The following is a 4,062-nucleotide window of genomic DNA, read 5'->3' on the forward strand; positions in this document are numbered from 1 at the left end:
TGAGTCTATATAATGTGTCAAGCACTGAGAAAGAAACAAACAAAATCCCTGTTCTTACAGGACTTAGTAGTCTAATGGTAGAGGTAGATAAAAAAGTGATTTTAAAGGTGTATGATGGATGTTATGATTGAAAAAGTATACAAGGTGCTATAAGGAACCTAAAGAAGGAAAATGTCCCTGGAAGATTTTCTAGAAGAATATCTGAGACCTGAGGATTAATCCCCATAATAACCTCAAGAGGCAGGTACAATTACCATTACTGATGTTTTTGTATTATACCCATTTCCTGTCGAAGGCGGCTTCACAGGCCTATGAGGAAAGAAGGAGACTGAGTACTCTAACCTATTATAGCAGATTCTACTAAGCATTTAATTCAACTCCACAGGCTTGTTCAGACACCATACTCTGCCAGACTGCTAATTGTTCTTTTAATGACAGAGCCCTCACCTCGGCTCTACAGCCAAGTTTTAACGGGACACACAGCCACTTCCTTAAAGACTACATTTTCTAGCTGCTTGTGCAACTAGGGGTGATCTTGTCATAATGTTCAGGGCAATGGGACATGAGCAGGGTACTGTGTGAAATTTCTTGTCATGTTTTAAAAAAAAGAGGTAACCCTCACCTCTCCCCCACATTCTATTTCTTGCTTGAGGCTGGAGGATGTAGATGGGTTGAGAAGCTCCAAAGAGGTAAATAAAAGCAGCACCAAGAGATAACGGAATGCTACCACAGACAGACTCTGGATCCCTAGATGGCCTCCTCGAGCTGGGTAGCCTCTTCATCCCGGATCATTATGTGAAAGCCATGGTATTCTGGGGTCTGTTAAAATAAAATAAAATGGAGATCGGGACTTGAAAATCCCTCAAGGAGATAAAGCTATTCAAGCCATGTCAACAAAGCTAAATCCAGATTATTTCATGAACGTAAATGAAACTAAATTTAGATTACTTCTTGTATATGCCTCTGATAATCATAAAATAAAAACTTCAGTTATCATCCTGAAATGGTGTAAGATAAACACTTTTTAAAAAAATTTTATTATTTTTTTAAAATTTTTAAAAAGATTTTATCTATTATTTTGACAGACAGTTCAGAAGCAGGCAGAGAGGCAGGCAGAGAGAGAGGAAAGGAAGCAGGCTCCCTGCTAAGCAGAGAGTCCGATGAGGGGCTCGATCCCAGGATCCTAAGATCATGACCTGAGCCGAAGGCAGAGGCTTAACCCACTGAGCCACCCAGGCGCCCCAAGATAATCACTTTTAACTAGCTCCCTGCCATCTGGAAACCCACACTATAATAATCAATCATTATAAAGTTTAAATAACTTCCTCAATTTCACTTCGTAAGCCATCTTATAACATCATTCCTCTGAACTTCACCTCCGCTTTGGAAGACTCCCAACTGGTGAACTGTTCTTCTGTACACAATAAACTCTTACTATTTTAGTGATTTGGTTTTATTCTTTACTGTTCCTGGATTTTTGACAGATCTTATGATGCAATATATTAACCTGTACTCTAACTAATATAAATAATTAATAGGCTTCCAATGCTTTTCCTCCACTAGAGAGAAAATTAAAATTTTTGAGGATTTTTTTGTCCCTGTAATAGCTATTAATCATTTTTAATGAAGAAATTGGCATTATGATTATAATTTTATTTTCCACATAATTCTGGTTCTGGAGAAAGATAAGCTGGCCTTCCAAATGTAAGTGTTCTGGGCTCACACCATCATCTTGCAATGTTGGTTACTATCAATCCACCTCTGAGCACTAGTGTGAACAAAATTTAGTTTCTCATCCTGTAAGACTCAGGGCCAGACTGGACTATGCTGTAAAAACAAAAGAAAACAAAACCAAACAATAAGTTTTCTTTTAAGTCAGCTAGCCCACCTTTTCTTGATGGACCAGATCAACTTCACCAAAGGTTATACAGATCACTGAGTAGCTATTATGAGGGCTATGCTTTTAACTTTAACTTTGTATGAAAAAAAAAAATATATATATATATATATATATATATATCTCCATTGCAAATAATTTTTTCACAACAAAAACAAAGATTAGATTTGGCTTGATTCTCTGACTGTATATGATGATTTTCTACCCCCAAATTTTGCACAACATCCTGATCTTTAGCTTCTTTTTCCCTTTGACTTCTTGTTCTAACTCATTCTTTTTGGGGGCCCCACTATTGGGTAGGCTACAGGAGAAAGGGAGAAGTTATTTATGTCAATTTTTAGTTATAATAAGGTAATGTGTTTTATTTGGCAATAAAAGCTGGACAGCAGCTGGCAGTATAAATTCATTTTCAAATAGTCTTGGCAAACAATTGAATTCAACCTCCGCAACAAAACTTGAGCAGACCTCAAATGGCTGCTTTGGGACCCACTGAAAATTTTGATGATCTGAATTACTCTTCTTAGGATTCACATGCTGTGAGACATTCATTTCATTTTGCAGTAAAACAACATAGAGAACTTGCATTGGAGTGTGGTGTTATTGACAATGTAAGGGGCCCAAACATATGGCAAAATGAGATGTCTCTCTACTCTTAGCCACACTAAAGAACAAGAGTTTTGATGAAATGACTGCATTGCTAAAGAAGCTCCATCAATCACTGTTCAGATGTTTAAGTATTACAAATGGACACGTTGCAGCTTACGTTGCATAGTTTTACCATCTGTCTCAATGAAGAGCATTTGGGAACTCTATATACTGTGTAATCTTCTATGATGGGGGAGTCCCACCAAAGACTCTTATTTACCTCTCAGCTGAACTAAATTTCATAATTTTAATGACCCAGGGAAAGGATTTAGCAAAAGAAATTGCATTGCTAATTTTCTCCAATCCAAGGAGCAGTTTTTAACATACAGCAATGCTCCTACCATTTGAGTCAGCAAAGCAGAGGTATATTCATTTCAGAAAAAGCAGAAGTCCATTCAGACCTATCAAACCCTGATCATTTTATACAGGATTATGTCTGTGCTTTTCCTGAAGAGTCAAAGAAGGAGAATATAGACACTCAGAGAGCATGCCGTTCAAAATCCAGTAAGATCAATAGCAGTGCCCAACATGTGATAGTCATTATTTATATTACAATAAAGATCAATGGATCCCCTAAAAGGCTCCAGGATTCTGCAACAATATTCATTGCTGACTGTGAACTCTGGACCAAAAGTAGACTCAAGTTGGCTATCTGTTATTGACTGACTTAGATTTCATAATTTTATTTCCAAAACATCAGTTGTTAAGTTGCTAGAGCCAATATTAAAGATTAAGGTCTCTAAGAAGGTTTTTCTTTTTAAGATGAAAATCTTAAGAAGGTTGCTGAGAGCTTTAGTGTGAACATACATTTTATTTACAAGACAGCTTTGGTTTGTTCAAGCAAGGGCAAAATACAAAGGTTTTTGGAAATAACAGATCAACCAGACCACTGGGAATATGGAAGACATTTACACTAGTCAAACAACTGGCCTATGGGAAGTTGTTGGTGTATTTCCCAAGGGATTCTTTGAAGAAATAAACATGTGTTATAAAAATGAACTGCAAAAGTTATCATTATAGTTATTAAAATCTGGTCTTTCCACCATCTGAATGCTAGAAATTGATTTTAGTTAGGGGCACCTGGATGACTCAATCTATTAAGCATCCGTCTTCAGCTTAGGTCATGATCCCAGGGTCCTGAGATCAACCCTCCATTGGGCTCCCTTGTCAGTGGGGAAATCTGCTTCTCCCTCTTCCTCTGCCCCTCCTCTCAGCTCATGCCTCCCCCTACCTCTCCCCCTCCACCACCACCACACCCCACCCCATCTCTCTCGCTCTGCTCTGCACTCTCTCTCAGAGAAATAAATAAAACCCTTCAAAGAATTTAAAAAGGAAGCATGTATCCTGGATTCAAATTAACTAGGCTCAAACTTCCATTTATCAGGTGGTTTGCAGTAAGAGTTTTGGAATTAAAACTTCTCTGAATGCAGAGGTAAAATAAAAGTTCAAATAAATAGAATTTATAAACTTACCCACTTTAAAAAAAATGTCTTTGCAAGAAAAAAAGAAAAATGGAACTT

Source organism: Mustela putorius, unplaced genomic scaffold (genome assembly GCF_011764305.1).
Source record: "Mustela putorius furo isolate JIRA1106 unplaced genomic scaffold, ASM1176430v1.1 tig00003898_pilon_pilon_pilon, whole genome shotgun sequence".
Lineage (NCBI taxonomy): Eukaryota > Metazoa > Chordata > Mammalia > Carnivora > Mustelidae > Mustela > Mustela putorius.